At 40.6% G+C, this 26,436-nt stretch overlaps 1 pseudogene; it reads left to right on the top strand.

Annotated features, from left to right (window-relative positions):
- Positions 1-8,237: 8,237 nt before the first annotated feature.
- LOC118653478 lies at positions 8,238-24,314 on the top strand (annotated as a pseudogene).
- The last annotated feature ends 2,122 nt before the right edge of the window (positions 24,315-26,436 follow it).

The raw sequence follows: 26,436 nt of genomic DNA, 5'->3' as shown, positions 1-26,436 counted from the left end.
GGGACAACACAAAACGAAACAGAGGTGCCAGAAGGTGAGGAAGCTGAGCAAAGAATAGAAAACATATTAGACCAGAACTTCACTGGAGATCCAGACCAGAACTTGGCTGGAGATCCTGGCTAGAGATTCTGGCTAAGCTGCTGATCAACTGAAAGCTGTCTCCGTGTCATTCCTTCTTCGCCGACTCCGTCCACACCTTTGGGGACCCCTGGACCTGCTGGGGTTGGACCCCAGCACTCCACCACCATCTCCACCTCCACCTCCACCTCCACCTCCACCTCCACCTCCACCTCCACCTCCACCTCCACCTCCACCTCCACCACCATCTCCACCATCTCCATCTCCATCTCCATCTCCAACACCATCACCATCACCATTATCATCATCATCACCATCTCCATCATCACCACCATCTCTATCATCATCTCTAACTCCATCTCCATCTCCAACACCATCACCATCACCATCACCATCACCATCACCATCACCATCACCATCACCATCACCATCACCATCTCCACCTCCATCACCATCACGATCTCTAACTCCATCTCCATCCCCATCACCATCTCCACCCCCACCTCCACCTCCATCACCATCACCATCTCTAACTCTATCACCATCACCATCTCCACCTCCACCATCATCACCATCTCTAACTCCATCACCATCACCATCACCATCACCATCACCATCACCATCACCATCACCATCTCCTTGGCCCAAAGGGTAGCTCCCTAACTAGATCCAAGAAGGAAAAGAATAGCCTCCCCCAAGGCCTGCTCCAAAGGTGCTCTCAGTAAGAGCGTATGGTGCGCAATGAGCCCTGGCACCGCGTGTGCCTGTTCCAGGCATGAGCTTTGTGTGCAGCGTCTCACCTAACTCACATCATCCCACGAAGCAGTCCCCACCTCCTTACTTTGTGATCCCCATTTTACAGATGACAACATTGAGGCCAACAGGTAAGGCCTGCGTGGTGCTACACCAGAGAGTCAGAGCCAGGACTCAACCGGGTCCATTTGATGAGTCCCAAACTCACGCACCTCACCCCTTCTAGGCTGCCTTCCGGCACCAGGCTGTCAGCCACGAAGCGGCCCTCGCGTGAGCCACGTGACCAACTCAGGGCCGGGTGGACACCGCTCACTGCCCCCACGCAGTGACCGTCCTCCTCTGTCACACACGGTGCCGGAGGCAGCCGCTCGGAAAACTGAAAAATGATGCCGGCCCAGGGCGGGAGCTGGTGGGTGTCAGTCATGGTTTTACGTGGGAGGAGCCTGGGCAATAGCAGAGAGGCCTTTGGGCAGAGGTGTCCGACGGGAGGTGGCCCCGCCACAGGCAAGGAGCCCGAGGTGGGTCAGGCTGGGCCATGACCCACGTGGGAGCCACTCAGTGGAGCAGCCCCGGCCCTCGCTGGGGCTCCCTCCTGGATAGGGGCTTCCGTGGGGCTGCCGGCCCCGCAGCCTCCCCTGGGGCCTAGGCCGAGCCAGGGAAGGAGGAACTTGCCCTCCAACCCAGAGCTCCCTGGTCGGGGTTCCGGCTGCCGGGCTGTATTTTAGTAAGAGCCCTGCTCGTTGGACGGACGGACGGAGCTTCCGTTACAGAGACTGGAGGAGTGGGGGGAGGTTGGCTGGTCAGAGGGCGGGCGGAGCTGGCAAACAGGGCCGAGATCCCAGCTGGCATGTGGCCTGAGAGAGCCGGCCAGCCTTGACCTGCCCAGCCCACACCACTGGCCCGAGCTTCTGTTTCTCTTTTGTTTATTTTTATTTTTAAAAAAATTAAATCATTTTTATGTTTCCAAAAAAAAAAAAAAAAAAAGAAAACATGTTAGAAGAAATAATGACAAAAAATTTCCTTGACTTTGGGAAGAAAACAGTCACACAAGTACAAGAAGCACACAAAGTATCAAACAAGATGAACCTAAAAAGATCAACACCAAGACACATCACAATTAAACTGGCAAACAACAATGTATGAATCTTAAAAGACTGCCAGAGAGAGACAGAAAGTTACCTACAAGGGATCTCCCATTAAACTATCAACTGATTTGTCAAAAGAAATACATCAGGCCAGAAGGGAATGGAATGAAGTATACAAAGTGATGCAAAGCAAAGGACTGAATTCAAGAATACTGTATCCTGCAAGGCTAAAATTCCAAATCAGGAGTGGCACAAATAAAAGAGGCTAAGTCAATTTATTATCACCAAGCCAGCAATGCAAGAAATGTTAAAGGGATTGTTGTAAAAAGAAGAAATAAAAATGGCAAAAAAGAAATACCTATTAATAATAACCTTAAATGTAAATGGATTGAATGCTCCAATTAAAAGACATAGGATAACTAAATGGAGAAAAAAAACATCATCCAGATATCTGCTGTCTACAAGAGACCCACCTGAGAACAAAGGACTCACACACAGACTGAAAGTGAAGGGACAGAAAGAAAATTTTCAGGCAAATAGAGACAAAAAAAAAAAAAAAAAAAAAAAGGCTGGTGTAGTAATACTTATATCTGACAAAACAGACCTGAAAGTGAAGGCCATAACACGAGGTTAGGAAGGCCACTTCATAACACTAAAAGGACCATTACAACACGAGGCTATACATTTGGTAAACATATATGCACCCAATACAGGAGCATGTAATATAGAAAAACAAATTCTAGATGGTATCAAGGGAGAGATCGACAACAATACGACCACAGTAGGGGACTTTAATATTGCAATGACATCAATGCATAAATCTTCAAGAAAAAAAATCAACAAGGAAACAGTAATATTAAATGACACTCTAGAACAGATGGAGCTAATTGATATCTTCAGAGCATTCTACCTCAAAGCTACATAATATACATTCTTCTCCAGTTCACATTGGACATTTGCAATGATAGAGCAAATTTTAGGACACAAACTAAGTCTCTAAAAATTCAAGGAGATTGAAAACATATCAAGCATCTTCTCAGACCAAAATAGTATAAAATTAGAAATCAGCTACAATAAAAATGCTCAGAAACAATCATATACCTGGAGGCTAAATAGCATGCTATTAAACAATGAATGGGTTACCAGAGATATAAAAGAAGAAATAAAAAAAAACATTCTGGAAACAAATGGAAATAAATACAAAACATTTCAAAACTTATGGGACACAGTGAAATCTGTCCTGAGAGGGAAGTTCCTAACACTACAAGCCTACCTCAAAAAAAACAAGAAAAACTGGTAAGAAGTTACCTAACACTACAATTTAAAGAATTAGAAAGAGACCAACATGAAAAACTCAGAACAAGTAGAAGAAATAATAAAGATCAGAGTGGAAATAGATTACATAGAGACCAAAAAACAAACACACAAACAAACAAACAAAAAAACCAAACACAGACACACAAAAAAACCAATACAAAAGATCAATAGAACCAAGAGCTGATTCTTTGAAAGGATAAACAAGATTGATGGACCTCTACCCCGGTTCACCAGGAAACAAAAAGAGAGGACCCAAATAAACAAAATCGGAAACAAAAGAGGTAAAGTAACAACTCACCCCATGGAAAAACAAAGATTGTAATAAAATACTATGCATGACTTTATTCCAGCAAACAGGACAACCTGGACAAACCATATATATTCCTAGAAAAATACAAATTTCCAAAACTCAATCAGGAAGAATCAGAAAACCTGAATAGGCTGATAATTACTGATGAAATTGAAGCAGTAAAAAACAAAAACAAACAAAAAAACAAACAAACAAAAAACTCTCAGCAAAGAAAAACCCTGGTCCAGATGGTTCGCAGGTGAGTTTTACCAAATGTTTAAAGAAGAACTAACACCTCTGTTTCTCAATCTATTAAAAAAAAAATTCAAGTTGAAGGAAAACTTCCAAACTCTTTCTGCGAGGCCAGCATCACTTTAATCCCCAAACCAGATAAAGACATGACAAAGAAAGAGGGCTACAGGCCAATATCTCTGGTGAACATAAACATAATCATTAACAGAATTTTAGCAAATCTGACCCAGCAATACATTACAAAGATCATTCATCATGACCAAGTGGGAATTTATTCCAGGGATGCAAGGCTGGTACAATATTCCCAAATCAATAAATGTGATACAGCACATAAACAGATTGCAAGACAAAAATCCTATCAATCAATCCATGCAGAAAAAGCATTCGACAAAATCCAACATCTTTTTGGATAAAAACTCTCAGCAAATGGCAATAGAGGGAACATACCTCAACATAGTAAAGGCCATATGTGACACACCTACAGCCAACATCATATTCAATGGGCAAAAACTAAAACCATTTCCCCTAAGAATAGGAACAAGACAGGGATGCTATCTTTCACCACTCTTGTTCCACATAGTTCTGGAAGTCCCTGCCATAGTGATAAGACAAGAAGAAATAAGAAGAATCTAAATTTAAAAGGTGGAAGTAAAATTCTCATTATTCATGGATGACATGATAAAGTACATAAAAAACCCTAAAGACTTCATAAAAAACTACTAGATTTAACAAATAAATTTGGAAACATAGTAGGATACAAAATAAACATGAAAAAATCCATCGCATTTGTATAGACCAGTGGTTGGCAAACTGCAGTTCGTGAGCCACATGCGGCTCTTTGGCCCCTTGAGTGTGGCTCTTCCACAAAATACCGACCTCTGTGCATGGGCCACGAAGTTTCAATGGCACTGTACGTGTGTGCCTGCACGTGGTATTTTGTGGAAGAGCCACACTCAAGGGGCCAAAGAGCTGCATGTGGCTCGTGAGCCGCAGTTTGCCGACCACTGGTATAGACCAATAGTGAACTCTCAAAAAGAGAAACAAAAAAAAAAATAAATAAAATTTACATTTACCATTGCAAAAAAGTTAAGATATCTAGGAATAAACTTAACCAAGGATGTAAAAAAACAACAAAAAACAACTGTACTTGAAAACTACAGGACGTTGAAAAAAGAGACAGAGGAATATATAACCAAATGGGAGAATATACCATGATCATGGATTGGTAGAATCAACATCATTAAATAACTATACTACCCAAAGCGATCTATAGATTCAATGTAATCCATATAAAATACCAACAGCCTATTTCACAGAACTAGAACAGGTATCAAAAAAGACCCGAATAGCTGGAGCAATCTTGAGAACAAAGAACAAAGTTGGAGGAATCACAATACCAGATATCAAGTTATATTACAAAGTCACTGTACTCACAACACCCTGGTACTGGCACTAGAGCAGGCATATAGATCAATGGAACAGAACAGAGAACCCAGAAATGAACCCAAACCACTATGCTCAATTAATATTTGACAAAGGAGGCAAAAGCATATATTAGAACAGAAATAAACTCTTCAATAAATGGTGTTGGGAAAATTGGACAGGTACATGCAAAAAAAATGAAACTAGACCACCAATTTACACCATACACAAGAATAAACTCAAAATGGATAAAAGACTTAAATGTAAGACATGAAACAATAAAAGTCCTAGAAGAAACTATAAGCACTAAAATATCAGACATCTCTCATAACAATATGCTTATTGATCCATCTCCTAGGATAATGGAAACTAAGAAGAAAATAAACAGATGGGACTACATGAAAATAAAAAGCCATCACATGGCAAAAGAAACCATCATCAAAATAACAAGAGACCCGGGTCTTCAAGATGGCAGCCAATAGGATGGCAGTGAAGAAGAGAGTGTCAGTGAGTGAGGGAGCAAAAGGGGAGTGTGTAAACGTGTGGGGCATGTGAGTGTGTGAGTGAGGGACAATTAGATTCTGCAGGTCTTTTGGGGGCTGGCAGACCAGGCTCCCCTAGCCAGGCAGCCTCTGCTACTACTACAATCCCTCCAGAGGTGGCCAGCTCTGCCGCAGAGGCCATGCCATCTTGAAGGGGAGAGGAGCTGTGACTGGGAGCTCAGCCTCACCTCCACACAGGGTGGCCTCAGACACCACCTGGGACACTACAGCCACAACAACCTGGGACCTGCTGCCTAGGCTGTGAACCCATGAACACTGAGACTCCAGCCTCCCTGGCTGTGGGATCCTAAAGTTTTTCTGGGGAAAGACAAAATGGCGGCCAAGTAGGCAGATGTATCCTGCCCCTTCTCAAGGAGCAGATAGAAGAAACAGATGAATTGAATAACATCCACCTGTAATTGGCAAATTAAACACAGCTGGAGAGACAATCTGTGGGCAGAAGGGTCAGAGGTTTCCTGGAAAAAGGTACTATCGGGGATATGGGCTGGAGAGAGAGATGCCTGACTACTGGGATGAGAGGGTCAGAAGGAAACTGCTGCATCAAGTCGCGTCCCTTGGGGACATGCATAACACTCAACTGTGGAAAGGGGTCCACAGGGCTTCTGGCAGCTGGGGAATCTGTATCTAAGCCCACAACCATGGGAGGTTGCACCCAGAAAGGCAGCCAGAAGTTCTGCACTGGCCATGCAGTTCCAGAGGGAAAGAAATGCACTGCCGCGAGTGCTCTGCATTTATATTTTCTTTGCTTTTAGTCACTAAACCCAGTACATAGGCTCTTTCAATTACAAACATTCACCAAGGCTGAGGTGCAGGTGGAGGTGCAGTTTTGTGAAGGCTGGGGAGCAAGATAGGTAGAGGCAACCAGGAATCCGGCTCTGGGACATTCCGGTCCCTCCAGCCCTTAGCAGCCATTTTTTTCTGAAGTGCCAGCCCCTCATGGCAGCACCCACAGGGCTACTAGTGCAAGCCGCACCCAGCCTGGAACTCTGCAGGGAAACAAGGAATCTGAATACCTCCAGAGAGCCCTTGCGGACTAGGTTGAGGGACCATTTGGTTCCAGAAACTAATATAGCAACACCCCCACCTACAGACCATATCAAAATAGGCACTTGTGTAAATACAACTGAAAGCAGGCAGACATACAAAGTGGGAAGATTGGTTTTGTCTGCCTGAAACCAAGGCTGTGGAGATAGACACAGAGGAGAGGTGGATCACTGGGAACTTCAACACGGTGCTGAATACCTAACAGGAAACTGAGAAGTGTCAGATAAAAGAGTAGAGAAGAGTCTTAAACCAGCGCCCATGGGGCATTAAAACTCAGCTGAAGTGAACAACAGTTCACTACTTCACTTCTTTATTTTTTATCTTTTACTTAAGAAAGAAAAACAAAAAAATTCTTTATTTTATTGTATTCTTTAAACCTTTTATTTTTATGGAATGGTGTTCTTCATTCTATTTTTATTTTTTTATCATTATTTTACTTTACCTAATTTTTTCTTTTTTGCCAACCTTTTCTTTCTCACTTCTCCCATTTTCATCCTATTTCTCTTCTCCTGTTCCTGCTTTAGTTTTTCTCTCTCCTTTCTTTTTACCCCTTGTTATAAATTGATCTTCTTCATCTGCTTTATTGACCCATTACTATTATAGTAGAATCTGTTGGCTTACTCATATATCTAATTTCTTCACCCCTGCTCCAAGTCCATGCACCCTTCTCTTTTCTCTTTCTTCGCTAGCCAATTTTTATGCTATTGCTTTTCTTTCCTCTCTTGCTCTCTTCTTCTCTTAATTGCTTACCTACTTTCACTCACCAAACTCAAGCCTATTTGTTCTCTACTCTATTCTCCTTTTCCAAAAATAGATGAATATAAAGATAGATAGATTAAAGGGAAATGTTTTTGTCTTTTATATATATACTTTTCTTCTTATCCACTCATTCTCTTTCTTCCTCCTCTATATATTCATTCAATTCATTTACCTTATTTTTTGGAAATACTCTCTGCCTCTTCAGAATCGTTTCCCCCCTTTTTTTCTGGGTGTTTGTTGTTTGTACTTTTGGTTTATTTCTTTGTTTTGTGGAGTCTTCTCCCCATAAATGTATATTTTTCCTTTATTTTTCTTCATTTTCTTTTCTCTTTTCAATATCATTTTTGGACTCTTTTTTCTCCCATAATTCTCTTTTCTCTGGTCGTTTCTTGTTGAGTTGTATTTTGTGTCTTTACATTAACATGGTAGAGAGTGGGCCAATAACCAGACACCTGAGAAGTGCAAAAATTGTGAGACAATGATACAACATCCATACAAAAAAAGAAAGTAAACAAAATAGAGGCAAGCAATTTGTCATAGAAAGAATTCAGAACAATGGTCATAGGGATGCTGAAAAGGATGGCAGACAAATTCAACAACATGTGTAAGAATCAAGAGGAAATGAAGAAGAACCAGGAGTAAATGAAGAATGACATAATTGCAATAAGAAACACAATGGAAAGTATCAACAGTAGACTAGAAGAAGCTGAGGACCACACCAGCAATGTAGAAGACAAGGTAGGAAAAAATACCCAAGCAGAATAGCAACTGGAAAAAACAACAACACACACTTAAAAAGCAGGAGTAGAGAATAAGTGAGCTTTGCACAACATGCAACAAAACAAAATCCACATAATATGGGTGACAGAAGGACAGGAAACTTAGCAAGGATTAGAAAACCTGTTTGAAGAAATAATAACAGAAACCTTCACTGATAGTGGGGGGGAAAAACTCACACAAGTTTAAGAAGCACACAGAGTTCCAAACAAGATGAACCCCAAAAGACTGACACCAAGACACATCATAATTAAATTGGCAAACACCAACGACAAAGTAAGAATCTTAAAGGCTGCCAAAGAGAGACAGAAAGTTACCTATAAGGGATCTCCAATCAGACTATCAACTGATTTCTCAACAGAAACACATCAGGAAAGAAGGGAATTGAATGAAATATACAAAGTGATGCAAAGCAAGGGACTGAATCCAAGAATACTATACCCAGCAACATTATCATTCAAAATTGAAGGAGAAATAAGGAGCTTCACAGACAAAAAAAAGGGCTAAGGGAGTTTATTACAACCAAACAACCGATGTAAGAAAAGCTAAAGGGACTACTGTAAAAAAATAAAGAAATAGAAAGGGAAGAAGGAACACAAGTATAAAGGGTAAAAATGGTGACAATTACCTAGCAATAATAACCTTAAACGTAAATGGATTAAATGCTTCACCCAAAAGAATAGGGTAGCTGAATGGATAAGAAGACATGACCCATATATCAGCTGTCTTCAAGAGACCCACCTCAGAACAAAGGACTCACACAGACTGATAGAGAAGGGATGGAAATTTTTTTCAGGTGAATGGAAATGAAAAAAAAAAAAAAAAAAGGTGGGATAGCAATATGTATAACTGACAAAATAGACCTCAAAGTGAAGGCCATAACAAGAGAAAAGGAAGGTTACTTCATAATAATAAAGGGAGCAATGCAAAAAGAGGATATAACTCTGGTAAAAATATATACACCCAATAAAGGAGCACCCAAACATATACTAGTAAAAATATTTCTGGGTTATATCAAGAGAGAGATTGACAGCAATACAGTCATGGTATGGGACTTTAATACCACATTGAAACCACTGGATAAATCCTCTAAACAAAAAATCAGCAAAGAAACCTCAATCCTAAATGACTCACTAGATCAGATGGAATTAATTGACATCTTCAGAACATTTCACCCCAAAGCTATAAAATATACATTCTTCTCAAATGCACATGGGACATTTTCAAAGATAGACCACATATTGGGACACAGGCAAAGTCTCCTCAAATTCAAGAGGATAGAAATCATATCAAACATCTTCTCAGATCACAATGGCATAAAATTAGAAATCAACTACAATAAAACAATTAAAAAATATCAAAAAATTGGAGGTTAAATAGAATGCTCTTAAACAATGATTGGGTTACCAAAGAGATGAGAGAAGAAATGAAAAACATCCAGGAAACAAACGGCAATGAAAACAAAACAATCCATAATCTATGGGACAGAATGAAAGCAGTCCTGAGAGGGAAGTTCATAGTTCTACAGGCCTACCTCAAAACAAACAAACAAACAAACAAACAAACAAAAATAACAAAAATGGTAATAAATTATATAACCCTACAACTTAAAGAATTGGAAAGAGAGCAAAAAGAAAATCCTAGAGTAAGCAGAAGGAAGGAAATAACAAATATCAGAGTGGAAATAAATGAGATAGACACCAGAAAGAAACACAACACAATACAAAATATCAATAAAACCGTAGGAACCAAGATGGCAGCATAGGTACACACCTGTACTTGCTGCCTCACACAACCACATCAAAACTACAACTAAAAGACAAATTGGATATCCTCCAGAATCACAGGAAGGCTGTCTAAGTGGAAGTTCTACAACTAGAAGGAAATAGAAAAGCACATTTGAGACTGGTAGGAGGTGCAGAGCTGTGTAAGTGCAGAGGTATGGAGGCGCGCGTGAAACAGGCTGGCAACTAGGTGCGCTGTTCTCTTTTTCAATCTGGAGGGAGATACAAGCTACCGATTTCTCTGAACTCCAGGTCCAGGCAAGACGCTGGGGACCCAGATTCATAAGGGGAGAAACTGGACTGTCTGGCATCGGGCAAGAACACAAGGGCGGCTTTCTCTCAGAGGTGCTTGCAGCAAATCATTGTTCTTGCATGGGTCATGGAATGCAGAGATGTAGGGACCTCAGGGACCTCTCTGATGGAGTGCTAACTGGCAGCCGCTGCTGCTTGCTCTATACTGGTGATTCCCTGAGACCCCACCCCACCTAATTTAGAACCCCACCCAAGCTGTGCCCAGTGGCTGTTGCAGATGAATGGCCTGTGCTATCACTGCCTAAAACCTAATAAACTGCAGCTGGGTCAGAGAGCCCCAGAGCTTCCAAAAAAGGCCTAAGGCTTGACAGCAGCCTGTATTGCTACACAGCTGGGCCTCCTCTGGGCACCTCCAAACCCCAAACAAAGAGGAGGAATCTGCATATGTCTCTGTAGCTCCTGCTGGGTGGCCTCAGCCAGTGGCTGACTTTGCACCTCCTTGGAGACACAAGAGCCAGTGTACCCAGTGGTTAGAGTGGGACCATCCAGATTACAACTCCTCAGATCCATAAGGGACACAATCAGGGGGCAGACTCAGTGACTACCAAAGCCCCACTGAAGCAAGTCTTGCCCCATAAGGGTGTCTCCAGCACAGCAGTTCTCCCATTGTAGACACAGCTGGTCCTCACAGCCAATTGGCCTGGTGGTCAATGCCCCTCAGTGATACCAACAGCAATCAAGGCTTAACTACAACAAGACTGTGCACACAGCCCAAAAAGGGGTGCACAAAGAGTGTCTACCTCAGGTAATTAGGGAGGCTGAGCCACTGGGCCTTATAGGACACCTAGCACACAAAGCCACTCTATCAACAAAAGGAATCAGCCAAAATGCAGAGACAAAAAACATGTCACAAATGAAAGAAATGGAGGAAAGCAAGCTACTGGATATAGAGTTCAAAACCACGGTTATAAGGTTACTCAATAATCCTTTGAGAAATTTAGTGAAACCCTCAAGGATATGAAAAAGGACCAATTAGAAATTAAGCATACACTAACTGAAATAAAGAATAATATACAGAGATCCAACAACAGACTAGAGGATCCCAAAAAGCAAGTCAAGATTTGAAATATGAAGAAGCAAAAGACACCTAACTGGAAAAGCAAAAAGAAAAAATAATCCAAAAATATGGAGATAGTGTAAGGAGCCTCTGGGACAACTTCAAGCGTACCAACATCCGAATTATGGGGGGCGGGGGGCAGAAGAAGAGAGAGAGCAAGATATTGAAAAACTATTTGAAGAAATAATGACAGAAAACTTTCCCTACACGTGAAAGAAATAAACTTACAAATCCAGGAAATGCAGAGAACCCCAAACAAGAGGAATCCAAAGAGGACCACACCAAGATACATCATAAATGCCAAGGGTAAAAGACAAAGAGAAAATCTTAAAAGCAGCAAGAGAAAAACAGTGTTACCTACAAGGGAGTACCCATATGACTGTCAGCAGATTTCTCAACAGAAACTATGCAGGCCAGAAGGTAGTGGCAAGAAATATTCAAAGTGATGAATAGCAAGAACCTACAACCAAGATTACTCTACCCAGCAAAGCTATCATTTAGAATTGAAGGTCAAATAAAGAGCTTCACAGAAAAGAAAAAAGGAGTTCATCACCACCAAACCAGTATTATATGAAATGCTGAAGGGTATTCTTTAAAAAGAGGAAGAAGAAGAAAAAGGTGAAGATAAAAATTATGAACAACAAAGTGACAACAAATACATATCTATCAACAAGTGAATCTAATAATCAAGTGAATAAAAAATCTGATGGACAGAATTAACTGGTGAATATAATAGAATCAGGGGCATAGGAAAGGAGTCGACTGATAATTCTCAGGAAGAAGGGAGTGTGGGGGTGCGGGAAGAGACTGGACAAAAATTGTACACTTATGACTGAGGACAGTGGGGGGAGGTGGTTTAGGGCATGGGGTGTGGTGAGAACCGGTGAGGGGAGCTTGAGGGAAAAAAGGAACAACTAATAATCTGAAAAATAAAGATTTATTAAAAAAATAAAACCAAGAGCTGGTTCTTTGAGAGGATAAACGAGATTGATGAACCTCTAGCCAGGTTCACCAAGAAGCAAAGAGAGAGGACCCAAATGAACAAAATTACAAATGAAAGAGCTAAAGTTACAATGGACCCCAGAGAAATACAAAGGATTGCAAAACAAAAAAATACTACAAACAACTCTACTCCATCAAATTGGACAATCTAGAAGATATGGATATACTCTTAGAAAAATTCAAGCTTCCAAAACTCAATAAGGAAGAATAAAAAAAAACGTGAATAGGCTAATAACTACTTATGAAATTGAAGCAGTAATGACAAATCTTCCAGCAAACAAAATTCCTGGTTCAGAAGGCTTTACAGGGGAGTTCTACCAAGCATTCAAAGAAGAACTAAAACCTATTCTCCTCAGACTATTCCACAAAATTCAAGAGGAACACACACTTCCAAGCTCTTTCTATGAAGCTAGAATTACCCTAATTCCAAAACCAGATAAAGACACCACAAAGAAAGAGAACTATAGGCCAATATCACTGATGAACACAGATGCTAAAATCCTCAACAAAATTCTATCAAATTGGATCCATCATTACATTAGAAAGATCATACACCATGACCAAATGGGATTTATTTTGGGGATGGTAGGATGGTACAATATCCGTATATCCACACATCACATACACGAACTGAGAGACAAAAATCACATAATCATATCAATGGATGCAGGAAAAATCATTTGACAAAATCCAACACACTTTCCTGGTAAAATCTCAGCAAAGTGGGAATAGAGAGACCATACCTCAACATAATAAAATTCTTATGTGACAAACCTACAGTCAACATCATGCTCAATGGGTAAAATCTAAAACTTTCGCATAAGAACAGGAACATTACAGGGATGCCCACTTTCACCACTCCTGCTTGACATAGTACTGGAAGTGCTAGCCATAGCGATCAGGCAAGAAGAAGAAATAAAAGGCATCCAAACTGGAAAAGAAGAACCTAAACTGTCATTATTTGCAGGTGACATGATACGGTACAGATAAAACCCCAAAAATTCCATTAAAAAACTACTAGTCTTAATAAATAAATTTGGCATTGTAGCAGGATACAAAATTAACACCCAGAAATCTAAGGCTTTTTAATACACCAATAATGAACTCACAGAAAGCGAAACTTACAAAACAATCCCATTTACCATTATAACAAAAAAACTAAGATATATATAAATAAACTTACCAAAGGAGGTAAAACACCTGTACTCAGAAAACTACAGGACATTGAAAAGAGATAGAGAAAGACATAAACATTTGGAAGAACATACCGTTTTTATGGATTGGTAGAATCAACATCATTAAAATGTCCATACTACCCAAAGCAATTCATAGATTCAATGCAATCCCCACTAAAATACCAATGGCATATTTCACAGACCTAGAACAAACTATCTAAAACTTCATCTGGAATAAAAAGAAAAAGACGTTAAATAGCCACAACAATCCTGAGAAAGAAGAAAAAAGTTGGAGGGATCACAATAGCAGATATCAAGCTATATTAGAAAGCCATGGTTTTCAAAACCGCACGGTACTGGCACAAGAACAGACATATAGATCAATGGAACAGAACAGAGAACAAATAAATCAACCCCAAGCCATTATGCTCAATTTGTATATGACAAAGGAGGCAAGAGCATACAATGGAGTCAAGACAGCCTCTTCAATAAATGGTGCTGTGAAAATTGTTCAGACACATGCAGCAAAATGAAACTAGATCACCAAGTTACACCATACACAAAAATAAACTCAAAATGGATAGAGGACTTAAATGTAAGGCAGGAAACCATCAAAATCTTAGAAAACCCCATAGGCAGCAAAATATCAGACATATGTCATAGCAATATCTTTACCGATACAGCTCCTAGGGCAACGGAAACTAAGGAGAAAATAAGCAAATGGGATTACATAAAAATAAAAAGTTCCTGCCCAGCAAAACAACAAGAACATATTTGCCAATTCTGCTTCAGATAAGGTTTTAATTTCAAAATTTATAGAGAACTTATACAATTTAACAAAAAGAAGATAAACAATCCAATCATAAAATGGCCAAGAAAAAAAACTATGCAAGCCCAAGAACACATAGAGTCCCAAACAAGATGAAACCCAAAAGACCTACACTAACACAAATCATAATTAAATTGGCAAACACAAAGGACAAAGTAAGAATGTTAAAGGCTGCCAGAGAGAGAAAGAAAGTTACTTACAAGTGAGCTCCTATTTGAATATTAACTGATTTTTCAAAAGAAACATACCAGGCCAGAAGGGAATGAAATGAAATATACAAAGTGATGCAAAGCAAGGGACTGAATCCAAGAATACTATACCCAGCAAGGCTATCATTCAAAATTGAAGGTGGAATCAGGAGCTTCAGAGACAAAAAAAATGGCTAACAGAGTTTATTACTACCAAGCCAGCAATGCAAGAAATGCTAAAGGGACTTCTGTAAAAAGAAGAAACAGAAAGGCAATAAGAAACACAAACATTAAGGATAAAAATGAAAACAAGTACTTAGCAATAATAACATTAAATGTAAATGGATTATCCATTCAACCAAAAGACATAGGGTAGCTGAATGGATAAGAAAACATGACCATGTATTTTCTGTCTGCAAGAGACCCACCTCAGAACAAAGGATTCACACAGACTGAGAGTGAAGGGATGGAAAAAATTTTTTCAGGCAAATGCAAAGGAGAAAAAAGCTGGGGTTGTGCGTGATACTTATATATGACAAAGTAGACCTCAAAGTAAAGGCCATAACAAGAGATAAGGAAGGCTACTACATAATACTAAAGGGGGCAATTCAACAAGGAGATATAACTCTGGTGAACATATACGCACCTAATACAGGAGCACCCAAATACAGAAAACAACTTCTGGAGGATATCAAGGGAGAGAGCTATAGCAATACAGTCATCGTAGGGGACTTTAATACCCCACTGACACCACTGGATAAATCCTCTAGAAAAAAATTAACAATCTTAAATGACTCACTAGATCAGATGGAATTAATTGACATCTTCAGAATATTTCACCCCAAAGCTAAAGAACATACATTCTTCTTCAATGCACATGGGACATTTTCAAAGATAGATAACATATTAGGACACAGGCAAAGTCTCATCAAATTCAAGAGGATAGAAATCATAACAAGCATCTTCTCAGACCACAATGGCATAAAACTAGAAATCAACTACAATAAAAACAATGGAAAAAAATCAAACACTTGGAGGCTAAATAGCATGGTATTAAACAAGGGGTGGGCAAACTTTTTGACTCAAGGGCCACAATGGGTTCTTAAACTGGACCGGAGGGCCGGAACAAAAGCATGGATGGAGTGTTTGTGTGAACTAATAAAAATTCAAAGTAAACATCATTCCATAAAAGGGTATGGTCTTTTTTTTCAATAGTTTTATTCATTTCAAACAGGCCGGATCCGGCCCACAGGCCATAGTTTGCCCACGGCTATTATTAAACAATGACTGGGTTACCAGAGAGATCAAAGAAGAAATAAAAAGCATCCTGGAAGCACATTACAATGAAAACACAACAATCCAAAATCTATGGGACACAATGAAAACAGTCCTGAGAGGGAAGTTCATAGCTCTAAAGGCCTATCTCAAAAAACAAGAAAAACTGGTAATAAATTAGCTAACCTTGCAACTTAAAGAATTAGAAAGAGAGCAACAAGAAAAGCCCACAGCATCTGGAAGGAAGGAAATAATAGAAATCAAAGAAGAAGTAAATGACATAGAAACCAAAAAACAATACAAAAGATCAATGAAACCAAGAGCTGGTTCTTAGAAAGGATAAACAAGATTGATGAACCTCTAGCCAGGCTCACCAAGAAACAAAGAGAGAGGGCCCAAACAAACAAAATCAGAAATGAAAGAGGTGAAGTAACAACTGACCCTACCTATATACAAAGGATTGTAAAAAAATACTATGAACAACTCTACTCCAAAAACCTGGACAACCTGGAGGAAATGAACACATTGCTAGAAAAATAAAAGCTTCCAATAATCAGAAAGAATAAAAAATCCTGTATAGCCTGATAATTACTGATGAAATTGAAAAAATAATCAAAAAGCTTCCAGCAAACAAAAGCCCTGGACTATATAGCTTCACAGGGGAGTTTTACCCAACATTCAAAGAAGAACTGAAACCAATCCTTCTCAGACTATTCCAAAAAATTCAAGAGGAAGGCATACTTCCAAGCTCTTTCTATGAAGCCAGCATTACCCTAATTTCAAAACAAGATAAAGACACCACAAAGAAAGAGAATTACAGGCCAATATCCCTGATGAACATAGATGATAAAATCCTCAACAAAATTCTAGCAAACTGGATCCAGTATTACATTAGAAAAATTATACACCATGACCAAGTGGGATATATTCCAGGGATGCAAGGATGGTACAATATCCACAAATCAAAAATCCTGATACATCACATAAACAAATTGAGAGACAAAAATCACATAATCATATCGCTGGATGCAGAAAAGGCATTTGACATAGTCCAGCACCCTTTTATGTTAATAATTCTTAGCAAAGTGAGAATAGAAGGATCATACCTCAACGTAATAAAAGCATTATATGACAATCCTTCAGCCAACATCGTATTCAATGGGCAAAAACTAAAACCATTTCCCTTAAGAACAGGAACAAAACAAAGATGCCCACTTTCACCAATCCTGTTCAACATAGTACTAGAAGTATTAGCCATAGCGATCAAACAAAAAGAAGAAATAAAAGGCATCCAAATTGAAAAGAAGAAGTAAAATTGTCATTATTCGGATGACATGATACTGTACATAGAAAACCCGTAAGGCTCCATCAAAAAATTATTAGACTTAATAAATGAATTCGGGAATGTAGCAGGATACAAAGTTAATACCAAGTAGTCGATGGCGTTTTTATATACCAATAATGAACTTACAGAAAGGGAAATTACAAAAAAAATCCTATTTAGCATTGCACAAAAATATTAAGATACCTAGGAATAAACTGAACTAAGGAGGTACAAGACCTTTACTCATAAATCTATAAGACATTGGGAAAAAAAATAGGAAGACAAAAACAAATGGAAGAGCATACTGTGTTCATGGATTGGTTGAGTCAACATCATTAAAATGTCCATACTACCCAAAGCAATCTATAAATTCAATGCAATCCCCATTAAAATACCAATGTCATATTTCACAGATCTTGAAAGAACTCTCCAAAAGTTCATCTGGAATTATAATTAAAAAAAACAACAACAGGAGAAACCAAGATGGCAGCATAGGTAAACACCGGAGTTTGCTGCCTCGAACAACCACTTCAAAAATACAACTAAAAGACGGAACGGACATCATCCAGAACCACAGGAAGGCTGGCTGAGTGGAAATTCTACAACTAGAAGGAAAGAGGAGGCGCAGTGCGGAAGTAAAATACTAAGGTAAAGAGGTGCACATGGAGCGGGCTGGCGGCTGAGGGTGTGGTTGTTATTTTCAATGGGGGGGGGAGTCTCAGGCTCTGAGCTCCAGTTCCGGGGGAGTCTCTGGGGACCCAGACTCATACGGGAGAAGCGGGACTGTCTGGCATCGGTCAGAACTTGAGGGCAGCTTTCTCTCGGAGGGGCTTGCAGTGATTGCCAAGACACTGAGAAGTGGAGCCTCTGAGAGCAGCCATAACTGCTAGCACTGCCCTGTTGAACCCGCGGGACACACCCCACCCAAGCCCTGCAGAGAGGCTTTTGCTGGAGAGCCTAAGGCAGAGGCTAGATTAGCACCTCCCTAGAGATCCAGGAGCCAGTATATCCAGAGGTCAGAGTGGGACCATCCAGTTTGCAGCTCCGTGGAACCATAAAGGACACACTCAGGGGGGCAGACTCAGTGAGCACCAAAGCCCCATTGAAGCAAGTCTTGCCCCGGAGGGATGTCTCTAGCATAGAAGTTCTCCCACTGCAGACACAGCTGATTCTCACAGCCAATTAGCCTGGAGGTCAATTCCTCCCAGTGATACCTACAACAATCAAGGCTTAACTACAACAAGACTGTGCCCAAAGACCACAAGGGGGTGCACCAAGAGTGTCCTCCTCAGGTAATTGGGGAGGCTGAACCACTGGGCCCTAGGGGACATTTAGCACAGAAAACCACTTTATCAACACAGGGAAGCATAAAAAATGCGGAGACAAAGAAAAAGGACACAAATGACAGAAATGGAGGAAAGCAAACTACTGGGTATAGAGTTCAAAACCACACTTTTAAGGTTTTTCAAGAATTTTCTAGAAACTGCCGATAAACTTAATGAGACCTACAAGAAATCTAATGAGACCCTCAATGTGATAAAGGACCAACTAGAAATTAAGCATACACCGACTGAAATAAAGAATATTATACAGACTCCCAACAGCAGACTAGAGGATTGCAAGAATCAAGTCAACGATTTTAAATACGAAGAACCAAAAAACACCCAACCAGAAAAGCAAAATGCAAAAAGAATCCGAAAATACGAAGATAGTGCAAGGAGCCTCTGGGACAGCTACAAGTGTACCAACATCCGAATCATAGGGGTGCCAGAAGAAGAGAGAGAGCAAGATATTGAAAACCTATTTGAAGCAATAATGACAGAAAACTTCCCCTACCTGGTGAAAGAAATACACTTACAAGTCCAGGAAGTGCAGAGAACCCCAAACAAAAGGAATCCAAAGAGGACCACACCAAGACACATCATAATTAAAATGCCAAGACCAAAAGACAAAGAGAGAATCTTAAAAGCAGAAAGAGAAAGAAAGTCAGTTACCTACAAGGGAATACCCATACGACTGTCAGCTGATTTCTCAACAGAAACTTTGCAGGCCAGAAGGGAGTGGCAAAAAATATTCAAAGTGATGAATGCCAAGAACCTACAACCAAGATTACTCTACCCAGCAAAGCTATCATTCAGAATTGAAGGTCAGATAAAGAGCTTCACAGATAAGAAAAAGCTAAAGGAGTTCATCAGCACCAAGCCAGTATTATATGAAATGCTGAAAGGTATCCTTTAAGAAGAGGAAGAAGAAGAAAAAGGTAAAGATACAAATTATGAACAACAAATACACATCTATCAACAAGTGAATCTGAAAATCAACTGAATAATCTGATGAACAGAATGAACTGGTGATTATAATAGTATCAGGGGCATAGAAAGGGAGTGGACTGACTATTCGTGGAGGGGAAAGGGGTGAGGGGGATGCGGGAAGAGACTGGACAAAAATCGTGCACCTATGGATGAGGACAGTGGGTGGGGAGTGAGGGAGGAGGGTGGGGTGGGAACTGGGTGGAGGGGAGTGATAGGGGGAAAAAAGAGGAGCAACTGTAACAATCTGAACAATAAAGATTAAAAAAAAAGAAAAGAAAACCTGACTGGAAACATTCAGAGACTGGAAACTGGTTTAAGACAATTCCCAAGTTCTTACTTATCAAATAAGGTATCAATCAAGGAAAAGATATTTTGGAACTTAAAATGAGGAAAGCCTATTCACAATTTAAATGTGGGAAAAAAGGAAAAAAACAACAACCAACCAAAGTAATGTTAGAATGATCATTTACATTTTATAGTCTTTAATAAAGCAAATAAAACTGTACTATTTAAAAAACAAAACAAAACTAAACAAACAAACAAAAAAAACCCAACCGAGTAGCTGCAGCAATCCTGAGAAATAACGAAGTTGGAGGGATCTCAATACCAGATATCAAGATGTATTACAAAGCTACTGTTCTCAAAACGGCCTAGTACTTGCACAAGAACAGACATATAGACCAATGGAATAGAATAGAGAGCCCAGAAATTGACCTAAACCACTATGTTCAATTAATATTTGATAAAGGAGGCAAGAACATATAATGGAGTCAAGACAGTCTCTTCAATAAATAGTGATGGGAAACTTGGTTAGACACATGCAAAAATGAAACTAGACTACCACCTTACACCATACATAAAAATAAACTCAAAATGGATAAAGGACTTAAATGTAAGACTGGAAACCATAAAAATCTTGGAGGAATCCATAGGCAGCAAGATCTCAGATATATGCTGAAGCTGTATCTTCACCGAGACAGCTCCTAGGGCAATGTAAACTAAAGGGAAAATAAATAAATGAGACTACCTAAAAATAAACAGCTTCTGCACAGGAAAAGATTCCATCAACAAAACAACAAGAAAACCCACAGCATGGGAGAACATATTTGCCAACGATATCTCCAATAAGAGTTTAATCTCCAACATTTACAGGGAACTCATGCAACTTAACAAAAGGAAGACAAACAACCCAATTAAAAAATGGGCAATGGATCTAAATAGATACTTTTGGAAAGAAGACATAAGGAAGGCCAAGAGACATATGAAAGCATGCTCAAAGTCACTAATCATCTGAGAGATGCAAATCAAAACAACAATGAGGTACCATCTCACTCCTATCAGAATGGCTATCATCAACAAATCAACAAATGACAAATGCTGGCGAGGATGCAGAGAAAAAGGAACCCTTGTGCACTGCTGGTGGGAATGCAGACTGGTGCAGCCACTATGGAAGACAGTATGGAGTTTCCTCGAAAAACTAAAAATGGAACTTCCATTTGAGCCAGTGATCCCACTTCTAGGACTATATCCTAAGAAACCAGAAACACCAATCAGAAAGGCTATATGCACCCCTATGTTCATAGCAGCATAATTCACCACAGCTAAGATTTGGAATAAGCCTAAGTGCCCATCAGCAGATGAGTAGATTAAAAACCTTTGGTACATCTATGCAATGGAATACTATTCCGCAGTAAAAAGGAAGGAACTCTTACCATTTGTAACAGCATGGATGAAGCTGGAGAGCATTATGCTAAGTGACATACGTCATTCAGAGAAAGATAAATATCACATGATCTCACTCATTTGTGGACTATAATGAGCAACATAAACTGATGAACAAAAACAGATCTAGAGACAGAGAAGCATTGATCAGATGGTCAGACCTCAGAGGGAAGGTAGGGGAGGGTGGGGGTAAGGGGGAGAGATCAACCAAAGAACCTGTATGCATGCATATAAGCATAAGCGATGGATGCATACAACAGGGGGTGAGGGTGAGGGAAGACTGGGGGATGAGGGGACAATGGAGGGATAAAGACACATTTGTAATAACTTAATCAATAAAATTTAAAAAATATAACTCACCATTTGCAACAGCCTTGATGGACCTGGAGAGCATTATGCTAAGTGAAATAAGCTTGTCAGAGAAAGGTAAGTATCACATGATCTCACTCATAAATTATTCTAATGAACAAAATAAACTGATGATGAATGTGGGAAACTGTTTGTTGCCTTCACTATCTGATAAGCATAGACAGAGAACCCCCCGAAGGCTGGGTGCCTTTGAAGCCCTAGCAAAGGTCGGAGCTAGACGCCACCTCTGTTTGTTCAGACAGTGGTAGCTGAAACTACTCCCCCATTTATTATTATGTAAATCCTTGCTGATGGGCTAGTCTGCTTGTTACTAGGGGGTCACCTGCCTAAGGGCTATGCTATGGGTGCATCCCAGATCAATAAAAGCTTGGTGAGGCCTGAGCACGGAGGAAGTCCTTTGGGACTTGCCGCCTGGTCCCCCAATATAGCAAAATTATCTCGTGTCTTTTTCTCTCATTTGTTGTGCTGCTCCTCTTTCAGATACTGAACCCTACTCCACGCGGGATGTGGAAGGAAACACTCAACAGATGAAAAATAGACCCAAAGACATAGAAGCATGGAACAGACTATTGAACTTCAGAAGGAAGGCAGGGAAGGGTGGGTGGGAAGAGATCAATCAATGAACTTGAATGCATATATGCATAACTGGTGGACACAGACAATGAGTTGGTGAGGGCTAGGTTGGGGGGGTCAGGAGTGAGCTAGAAGAGGTAAATGGGGGGAAAAGGGAACTTATGTAATACATTCAACAATAAAGTTTAAAAAAGAAAAAAATAGTTTAAAAAGATAACTGAATCATGTTGGTAAACTAAACACAAACATTATCTGCACACAGAGAAAGGATGCCATCAGGAGAACAGAAATTGTGAGGAATTATTTAAAGACAGGATAAGCAGAGGCTACAAGATTGGTTATTTCAGAGAACTTGAAATATCTGCAATAGAAAACCTGAGCACATTCAGAGAAACTTTAAGAGCAGTAAATGAAATTGCAACACTGTAGACGGTCCTTGGTGAACTGTGAGATTAAATAACTTCTCTGTGAACTTTAGATCTGTGTTACCTTGCTCAGCTCTAACCCTGCCCTACCCCACTTACATAGGACAGTAAACACCTGTAGTTTTGGATCCCTTTAATCACACTGAACTACACTCCAAGTCAGTGAATGAATATAAGACAATAGCAGATCTGCAGAGAAGGAAAACAATAGGACACATCTACATAGAAGGAAAAAAAAACACTAGTCTTCCAAGGTCAGAAATATCATACTTGTTTTGGTACTTGTAAGCTCCATGCCATGTATCCCCAAAGGAAAAAAACAAACAAACACTGAATAACTGACACACTCCACATCCCATTGGAGCAGAAGTCTAGTAGAGAAATGGAAATCACAATTCTTGATCAGATGCATGCTAATTACCTAGGTTGATCAAGTAAGTCCTTTATCCATAAATATAAATGAACAAAGGTTTGTTAGATGTCTGAGGAAGGTACAAGAGAAGATCACAATGAACACACAGAACTATTTCATTTCGGAGTCGGGGGGGGGGCATATAAAATACAGGCAACAAAAGAGAATTTTACCAAAAATTCAAATTCATATCATCAGAATTTTAAGGGAAGAAAATGGATTTATAAAGTTAAAAAAAATGTTGACCACAGAAGGAAACAACTAGAGGACAAATAAAGTTCTTGCAATATAGATATATTATTGCAAAATTTAAAAGGTCAAATGCCTGGTGCTCAGGGCAGATTTTCCCTGCTTCATCCAGGCTATGATGGAACCTGGCACATGTCCATGGTGCACTGCCCACTTGAGCCCCCCTTTTGCCTCCCTACCCCCCTCCACACCCCCCTCAGCAAGGCATCTTCCCTCCCTCCTCTCCCAACATTCACAAGTAACTGTTCTATCTTCCATCTTCCAGCCCCATTTTCTGCCTGCCAGTACTACCTCAGAGCCAACCGCCTGTGGCCTTAACACTGGAAAACAGCACACCCCTCTTTGGCCACATTGGTTGCTCACTCACCCCTGGGACACTCCAAGTCTAACCCAACAGCTCCAGCTCCATTTTCCACGCTGCCTTGGTCTTGGTCCTCACCCGTGCTGCTAGCCGTGGTGCTCCCTACACTCTCATCTCTGCAGCAAAACCACCACCCCGAATGCGAAGCCACCATTAACAACCAGATCAACCTAGAGATCCATGCCTCCTACGTGTATCTGTCCATGGCCTTTTACTTTGATCATGCTGATGAGGCCTTGAATCACTTCAGCCAGTTCTTCAGCAGTCAAACAAGGAGATGGAACATGTAGAGAAGCTGATGTGGGTGCAGAACCAGCACAGGGGCCGTATCCGCCTGCAAAACATCAGCAGGCCTGAGCAAGAGAACTGAGAGAGTGGCCTGAGCACCATGAAGTGCGCCCTGAACCTGATGAAGAGAGTGAACTAGAGTCTGCTCAATCTGCACCAGTTTGTAACTTCCTGAAGCGTTATTACCTGCAGGAGAAGGTAAAGTTCATCAAAGAGTTGGGGGACCATATCACCAACCTACAAAAGATGGGAGCTCCAGAATCCAGCCTGACAGAATACATCTTTGACAATCTCACTCTGGGTTCCAGCAAGAATTGAGCCTGGAATGCCTTCCTCATAGCCATGGGGTGACTTCCCCTGGTCACCATGCTGAGCATGTATATTACCATATTGCCCTTGCAAAAAGTTCACTTAAATTTTTATGTTCAATTTTTATCATTTTTTCAAATAAAGTTATTTTTTTAAATAAATGAAGGTCTTTCTGTGATTCATTTGTGCAAAACCCTCACCTTTTAAGTTTTTAAAAAGTATCCAGTAGATGAGTGGATTAAAAAACTGTGGTACATCTACACAATGGAATACTATGCTGCTGTAAAAAGGAAGGGATTCTTGCCATTTGCAACAGCATGGATGGAGGTGAAGAGCATTATGCTAAGAGAAATAAGTCAGTCAGAGAAAGATAAATATCACATGATCTCACTCATTTGTGGATTATAATTAACAACATAAACTGATGAACAAAAACAGATACAGAGTCAGAGAAGCATCAATCAGATGCTCAAAACTCAGAGGAAACATAGGGGAGGGTGGGGCTAAGGGGGAGAGATCAACCAAAGGACTTGTTTGCATGCATATAAGCATAACCAATGGACACAGACACCAGGGGGATGAGGGCATGTGCCAGGGATGGGCAATGGGGGGATAAGGACACACATGTAATACCTTAATCAATAAAGAAAGGGAAAAAAAATAAAGTATCCAGGAGTCTCCACACACTCATGCCCCAATTACATGCAGCTCAGGATCTCCATTTATGAAAGAAGGGGTATTCCTTGGGGCCCTGGAAAACACAGAATTAATCTTCCTATTATAAACAATGTGATATATGCCTGTGGGCTGAGTGGGGACCCTGGTGAATGTGGGTACATATGCATGGTAAAAATATAACAAAAATTTATGGGGGGGATAACCAAGATGGCGGCATAGGTTAACACCGGAGATTGCTGCCTTGAACAACCAAATCAAAACACACCTAAAAGACGGAACGGACGTCATCCAGAACCACAGGAAGGCTGGCTGAGTGGAAATTCTACAACTAGGAGGAAAGAGAATATCATACCCAGACTCAGAGGAGGCGCAGTGCTGAAGTGAAATACTCAGGTACGGAGTGCGCGTGGAGCGAGCTGGCAGCGGAGGGCGCGGTTGGTGCTTTCAATCAGGAGGGAGTCTCAGATTCTGAGCTCCAGATCCGGGTGAGTCTCTAGGGACCCAGACTCAAACAGGAGAAGCGTGACTGTCTGGCTTCAGTCGGAACTCGAAGGCAGCTTTCTCTCCGAGGTTTGCAGAGGTTGCTGGGACTCTGTGAGGCAGAGCCCCTAGGGACGGAACTGAGAGCTGCCATAACTGCTCTATCTGGCCCACCCTGTTGATCCAGAGAGCGAGCAACCCACCCGCCCCACTCAAGCCCTGCGCAGAGCCATTTGCCAGATAGCCTCAGGCAAAGGCTAGATTAGCACCTCCCTAGAGGACAGAAGTTTTCCCACTGCAGACACAGTTGATTCTCACAGCCAGCTGGCCTGGAAGTTAAATCCCCCTAGTATTAACTACAACAGTCAAGGCTTAACTATAGGAGGACTGCACGCAAAGACCACTAGGGGGTGCACCAAGAAAGCATAAAAAAATGCGGAGACAAAGAAACAGGACAAAACTGTCAATGGAGGATATTCAGTTCAGAACCACACTTTTAAGGTCTCTCAAGAACTGTCTAGAAGCCGCTGATAAACTTAATGAGATCCTCAACAAATCTAATGAGACCCTCGATGTTATGATAAAGAACCAACTAGAAATTAAACATACACGGACTGAAATAACGAATATTATACAGACTCCCAACAGCTGACCAGAGGACCGCAAGAATCAAGTCAAAGATTTGAAATGCGAAGAAGCTAAAAACACCCAACAGGAAAAGCAAAATGAAAAAAGAATCCGAAAATACGAAGATAGTGCAAGGAGCCTCTGGGACAGCTTCAAGCGTACCAACATCCGAATTATAGGGGTGCCAGAAGATGAGAGAGAGCAAGATATTGAAAACCTTTTTGAAGAAATAATGACAGAAAACTTCCCCTACCTGGTGAAAGAAATAGACTTACAAGTCCAGGAAGCACGGAGAACCCCAAACAAAAGGAATCCAAAGAGGACCACACCAAGACACATCATAATT

Source organism: Myotis myotis, unplaced genomic scaffold (assembly GCF_014108235.1).
Source record: "Myotis myotis isolate mMyoMyo1 unplaced genomic scaffold, mMyoMyo1.p scaffold_m19_p_4, whole genome shotgun sequence".
NCBI classification, from domain to species: domain Eukaryota; kingdom Metazoa; phylum Chordata; class Mammalia; order Chiroptera; family Vespertilionidae; genus Myotis; species Myotis myotis.
This window is presented reverse-complemented; position numbering and strand designations above follow the sequence as displayed.